Genomic DNA, 7,220 nt, shown 5'->3' on the forward strand with positions numbered 1-7,220 from the left:
CCTCTCACGGATATAACTCACCGGTCTTGAGCGCCCGTGAATCCCCATTGCTACCACGGGTCGTTCGGTCTCAATACCCTTCCGAATCGGGTTTGATATAACAAGGGTGTATCCTAGCCAAACACTGCTAGACATCCCTAGGTATGACAACCATTGATTCGGGAAAGCGTCGATGGGCATCTTCGGAGAACATCCCATACTATTCCCTCCGATGTCCAAGGACAGAAGCATCAAAAGGATACTCCCCAATCCCAAACCAAACTTAAGCAAACACGTTCTCAGAACAGTCATGACATACACAACCAGCAGTTCATCATATACAAGAGAATGTAAAAGCTAAAATCAGATTAGGCAATAATAAGTAATTCATATGTCATGAATAATAAAAAGACAATATAAACAAGTGCTACTGTTCCCACAGTAGGAGATCAGAATTAAAATACAATAACAGTAGGTAATCTCATAGTTTCATATAAAGTAGAAACCAGAGAACAAGCAATCTATGTAGTTAAGGAATTAACTGTCCTAACCTTCTAACTTGGATAGGATCTTAAAGAATCAAGTATGATCTTGACTAAACCTGAGAAGACAGTCCTAAACAAGTGCACACAACATGTTAGGAAAGATGCATAAAGGAAAAGATCATAAATCAATCGAAACAGACCAAGAATGAGGTTGCTGTACTCATTGGTCGATTGATTGGTCTGCTAGACCAGTCGATTGATTGGTCTGCTCGACCAGTCGACCAATGTATCGACCAATGCAGATAGTGGCCTACAAGAATCCGAATTTTAAGAATCAAGAACCGAATTTGATGGTTCAAAAGGGTACAAATCAGAGGGGAATTATCATGGTAGTATTCTAGGGTATAGAGGATATCAAATCATAAATCAAATCAAGTTCCCAAGTTGTAACCTAGGAACAAAAAGGTTAACCTACTAGGTTAAACATAGATTATGAGGGAAAAATATTATAATCAAAGATTCAAGAACTAGGATATGAGGATTACAGATATAGTAAAGAAAACACATTGATTGGGTTACCATGATCAAACTAGAGGTTCTTGATCTTACCCAAGAAATTAGGGTTTTACCCTTTTTGGTTCCCTCGGAAATTAATTGAGAGCTCTGGATGAAGGGAGATAAATTGTTAGCCAAAAATAACAAGAAGGGTCATTCAATGATGAAGTTTAGGTTAACTCAATATCACCCAAGATGATTTTCCTTCACAAGGGAGGTTACCAAATGTTCTCCAGACGATCGCACAGGTTAGGGTTTCAAAGGATTAGGGTTAGGGTTTCGAAGATTCCACTGGCTGAGGTTAAGATCATGATGATGATCATGGATCTTAAAGAACATGATGAGATCATGGAATAGATGGTTGCAAGAGTGCATCATCTTCTTCCTGATCTCAACGAAGAACAGAATTAAAGAAAGAAAATCAGAGATAGAAGAAAGAGTGAGTGAAATCATACCTTTGTTGTAGGAGGATGAAGAATTCTTCAAGTCTTTGTGAGAGATCACCAAAGAATGCAAGGGAATGGGTTAGATTAGGGTTCTAACTCGTTCCAGAGGCTTAGGAGGCAGAGGAGGCGGAGTATTCCCGAGATTAGACTTAAATAGAAGAGACAGGATTCAAATTTCAAAAACAGAATCAATTGGTCGATTGATTGGTCGATTGGTCCAATTGACCAATGAGTCAACCAATCAAGACAACAACTTCAAAACAGGGAATTGAAGGCTCAGATCAAGTCCAAACATCAAGGGGTTTTCAACACACCTAGAGTGACATACCTAGGAGTTAGAAATGCCTTTGAATCAATACAGAGACCACTCCAAGACCATCAACTAATCCAATCTTCATCCGGGTGCAGTTTCCACCATTGGGACACTGGCATCAACACTCATGGATTCCAATCCAGCCATCAAGTCTTCAACAGTAATGGCCCAAAGATGACTTCTTGCCTTACTTCGGGTCACTGGACCTACAAATAACAAAGTTTCCGGATTAGGGTCAGGGCTGGGTTTCACAACACCACCTCTCCCCCTAGATCCAAATGCTCCAGCCCCTACAAGCCTAGAGGGACTAGCTCCTGAAGCTCTAGCTCTGGCCCTATCCTCTTTCTGATAGTGCATCTACTTGCTGTCTGCCATGGCCTGCCACATGTCCCTTTCCTCCTGATCTCTCCCCACATCAACAAGATCAACATCTCGATCATCATCTGAATCATCTATGTATGATGATGATCCCTACACCGTATCATCTAGTGTTTTGTTCATTTTCCTCTTATCCACTTTCTTCCTCCCCTTCACTTTCTGTAAATCCCTACGTGCCTTCACTACATCTAGATGGGCCGTTGTGCATGTGGTCGCATCATTTGAACTCATAGTGATGTGACTCTTAAATTTCTTGATGCCACTTGAGAAGATTCTCTTCCCACAAAACTTACATTGTATTTTATTCTTATCTCCATCAATAGGAACATAGTACTGTCATGCTGGATCAAGTCTCCCTCTTGTTGCCTATCTCTGAGGCTTTCCCTGTTGTTGTGGGCCCTGTGGCTGTGGCTGTAGCTATCCCTATCCACCTTGAGAACTAACTCTAATCTGACTCCTAATAGTAGACATGATAATTTTTGCATTTAAAATGATTGCCTAAGTCACTGAACAACATCAAATAATTTTTTCTATAGAAATAAACAATCATATACCTAATTAGCAAATTTTTGTTTATTTTTTAAAATATGAAATGCATTTTTATGATTTTTCGGTAGAAAAATAAGATGTCCGTATATCAAAACCGGCGAAGAAACCACATGGACAACACTTGAAAAACACTTACATAGCTATTCCATAATTTTCTATAATTTTTAAAATGTTTTCCCCTATTTTTCGTAATTATTTATATTTTTCATAATATTTTAATAATTTTCAAAAAAAATTATTTATTGGGTGAAAAAATATTTTCACTCCATGAGTCTGTAGATTGGCTCATGGAGTTCCACATATGTTTTTTCCATTGCCATACTATAGATTTATCTCTTAAAGAGTAAGCATTTTTAGTGCAAAAAAAAATATATATAATTTTTTACTCTTGAAAATAAAAATAACTTACTTTGTGAAAAATATTCCAACTCTCTAAGTTTGTAGATCGGTTAATGGTGTTCAACATACTTCAATTTCATAATCATCTAATAGCATTATGACATGCAGTTTGTCAAAAATCAGTTGGAGAAGAATGATTACTTATTAGATGAAAAAATTTGCAGATCTAAGTGAAATCTTAGATCGACACAAACAACATGATAGCCAGCAATAATGAAACTAGATGTACTCGTAATATCAAAGATCAGAGCAAAATAGGGTTAAAATGCAAGAGAGAGAGAGAGAGAGAGAGAGAGAGAGAGAGAGAGAGAGGCTATGGGAAGCTTTAGAGAAGAGAGAGAAAATGACAAAATTTTAATGAAAAATCGCCAATCAAAATTCACATACAGATCACCAACATCTGCGACATATAGTCAATGGTCGGGAAAAAAAGAGTTCATGATATACTGCTGATGCGTTCAAAATCTGCTCAGCCCTTAGATCTCCTCATGATGACCTGCAAAACGAAAGCGTCAGATGTGGCCCGACCGCAGGGGTCGGGAGTCCACCTCCGAAGGCTAAGTCAGTTGATGAACTTAATCACAAACGGCTCTGCTAGAAGCACGAGCTAAGGAATGAAGAACTGGGAAAGGTGATCTAGATCGTAAGCCCGCGATAGTTTAAGTCTATCAGTATGTATCTGAACCTGAGTCTCAGATTGTGTGTTTTTTATCCCCCTCACCTCGTATGGTAGTGAGGTTTATATAGAGTGTACCTTCGAATCTCCTTCGTTGGATGCACTTGAGCCTTCTTCGGGTAGTCGTTGGATCTTAACAGATAGATCCGTTGAGCAACAAAGTTCTACTAGTTTGGACTAGTAGAGGACTCCTGAGATAACACTTTAGGTTATGCGATGATTATCCCTTTGATAATGATTAGCCGTAGCCGTCAATTCGAGTCTGCCATCATTAGGGTAATTACCCTAATCCATAAGTAGGATTAGGGCGTGCTTGTAGCTGAATCGGTTTTCTTCTTCAGCAAGCCATCTTCTGGATCCGGTTCGCTCGGGAGCGAGTCGGTTCCCTCTGCCTCGACCGGGGTTGAGGGTCGAACCAGGTATGAACCCGGTTTGATCATAATTTCTCCGTATCACGAGCCCCCGAGACCAAGCATTCGGTCGATCCCGAGGGCTTGGTTTTTAACTGGGTTCTTCGTCAGGCGATAGACTCTGCGTGCTCCATTAAATGTCATATCACATTTAATGCGGCGGTCACTTTTCCTCGAGCGTTGTGAGGGTAAGGTCACGTGTCACCTTGCAGTCGATCTGTCGTGGCTCACGTAATCCAAGCGACGGTTTCCGAACGCCTGTTTCGGATTCGTGAGTTCAAACTTTCAAAACGTCTTTCAATCTTGATCATTGATTTTAAATCAATCTTGATCGTTCAGATTCCCGAACACTCGTGCGGGTGTTTTAAAAGCGGTTCGTTGTCTTCGTAGGTTTCATTCTTCCTGTCTGGAATATGAACCTTTGTTGTCTGCTTCGCGCCTTTTTGCTCTCAAGCTTCGGCCTCACTGAATCAGTAAGTTTACTGGTCTTTTTCTTTTTGTAGTTTATTGAAACAGGTAATGGCGGATAATAGGGCTTCTCTGGTATCCAGTGTTGGTAATAGTAGTGAAGCTTTTGCTTCTCCTCCTTCCGAACAGTCGGATAGTGATGACAAAACCCTAACTGTCCTCTGGCGCGAGTTTGCTGAAGTTTCTCAAAAAGGTTTAGAGAGAAAAACCGAAACTCCTTCTGCCTTCCTCAAGTCTGGATCTTCCAAGATTGTCGAGTCTTCTAGGCAGCCTCAAACTTCCAGGTCCGATGGTGGACCTGGCTCTGTTTCCTCCATTTACAATGAGGAAACCCTTCTTTCAGCCATCCAAGATTTTGATTTTCCTTCCTCTTATCAGGTTAGGGCTCCCTTTTCTGATGAGAGGGTTGATTCAACCCTTTCGGGTGAATTCTCTTTGTACATAGATGCACTGGAAAGCGGGGTTCGCTTTCCCTTTTTTAATCCTTTGTTCTCCGCAGTTCTGAATCATTGGGACATTTGTCCCGGAATGCTCCTTCCCAATAGCTGGCGTCTCATCGTCGGCTTCTTGGGTTTGTGTTTTGAACTTGGCATTACGCCATCTCTTTCTCTCTTTGTACATTTTCATGTTCTTTCTATCTCCCATCCTCCCAGATGGGTTTGTATGTCCAAGCGCAATAAGGCTGAACTTGATTGGAGGGGCAGCATCCTTGCCAAAGGAACTTGCCCTTCTAACCACAAAAGATGGTGCGAACGATACTTTTTCTGTCGAGCGCCTCCATCGGATCTTAACTTCCCAACCGCCTGGAGGCGGTGTACTTCTTCTTCCGAGAATAACTGAGGCCTCCCCTTATCCAAAGAAGACGAGGCGGCCGTCAGGAAGATCAAATCCATTCCATGGTATCAAGAAATACATGGATTTGAGGTGGAGTATAACTCCATTCTTCAGTACTGGGGCTTGGCTCATTGTGAGCTTCTAACCATCATCCTTTAATTTTACTAAAGTGATATGTCTTTAATTCTGACCCTTGTTCTTCTTTGCAGTGCCTCTAAGGATGAACCCCGAGAACCTGCGAGTGAAGGCTGCAAGGGCCGTTGCGACAGCCGAGCAACGATCACCCAGAACCTTGACCGTAGATCAAGAGGCTTCTGCTCCCTCTCCCGACCCCTCTTATAGGGGTATCAGGAATATCAGGCCCGTGGCTGATGCTTCGGGTAAAGGGAAGAAGCCAATGGTGGAGAGGTCCAATGTCTCCTCCTTCGCCCGAACCAAAAGGAGGCATGATACAATTGATGCTTCCTCCTATAAAAAATCCAAAGCTTCAACGGATTGTGAGGAGGTCTTCACCCCCCAGTGGACCCTGAAGTTGACCGACAGGGTGATTCGGGACCCTGAGAAAGCTGCTGAGTTGAGCTCCCTCAGTCTTGTTCCTTCTGATCGCCAGGAATTTGAAAACCTGGATGACGTTGCCCTTGTTAGTCAATCCACAAGGTTCCAATCTTCTTGCTTACTTATTTTTTCATAATTTCTTATGACTTCTTCTGATATTTTCAGCCTTCCCAGGAATGCCGTGTTGAGCTTCTATCAACACATGGAAGCATTGAGCCGGGTTGGCCGCAACAGCTCTTTGCTGCAAACCTGTGAAGAGAACTTGGCCAAGGCAAATTCTGAGATAGACCGGCTGACTGCAGCTGCTGAGGAGCTGCAGAGGAAGCATGAGGAAGAAGTGATCTCCCTCAAGGAGGCCCTTGATGCTTCGAAGGCTCGGGCCGCTGCTGCCGAGCGCGAGGTCAGGAAGCAAAAGGAAGCTGCCACGTTGTTAGGTGACAGGCTTGAATTCCGATGTAGGGAGAACGAAGAATATCTGAAGTTGGCGATCCCTAGCAAGCCCGAGCATATAAAGCCAGAGCTTCGGAAGGAGTGTGTTCGGAAATACCTGAACAGCGTACCTTTCTTCCGAGCTGCTAGGTGCCTACAACATTCAAGCTTATCGCTTGGGGCAGAATGACGTTTGGGAGCGAATTCTCACATCAATCCCTTCCTTCGATACTGCTCCCTTTCATGAGGTGTGCCATAAAGAGGTCTTCGGGAAAGTTGGCATGGATCTCCCAGACTGGGCTCGGGAAGAAGATGATCCTTTTCCAGCTGACCCTCAATATGAGGCATACCTGGCTGACGAGCCGGCGCTTCCAAAGGAGAAATCACAAGCCGAGTCTCAAGTTGTTGCTATAGAGGACTCAGCCAATGTCATTCTTGAGGAAGGCTCTTCTCAAGATCCTGAGAAAAGTCCTCCCGACCAGGGTCCCTCGGGAAACAATGAAGAAGAGGCTTAGGGAGTTATCTTTTGTTTCTTTGTAAAGATTGACCTCCTTGTTAATGAATAGACATTTCTTTTTCATGTTGGCCTTTCCATTTCCTTGTCTCCTGCCGAAATCTTGTCTTGAATATCAAAGTATAAATGATAAAACTTATCACTTAACTTTACATTCCTCGCCGAATAATAATCTTGTAGAAATATTGTGAAGATGCGTTTCGGAAAGATGCATTAATCTTCCCCACTAC

Source organism: Hakea prostrata, chromosome 1, assembly GCF_041222555.1.
Source record: "Hakea prostrata isolate BN-2017 chromosome 1, UWA_Hpros_2, whole genome shotgun sequence".
Lineage (NCBI taxonomy): Eukaryota > Viridiplantae > Streptophyta > Magnoliopsida > Proteales > Proteaceae > Hakea > Hakea prostrata.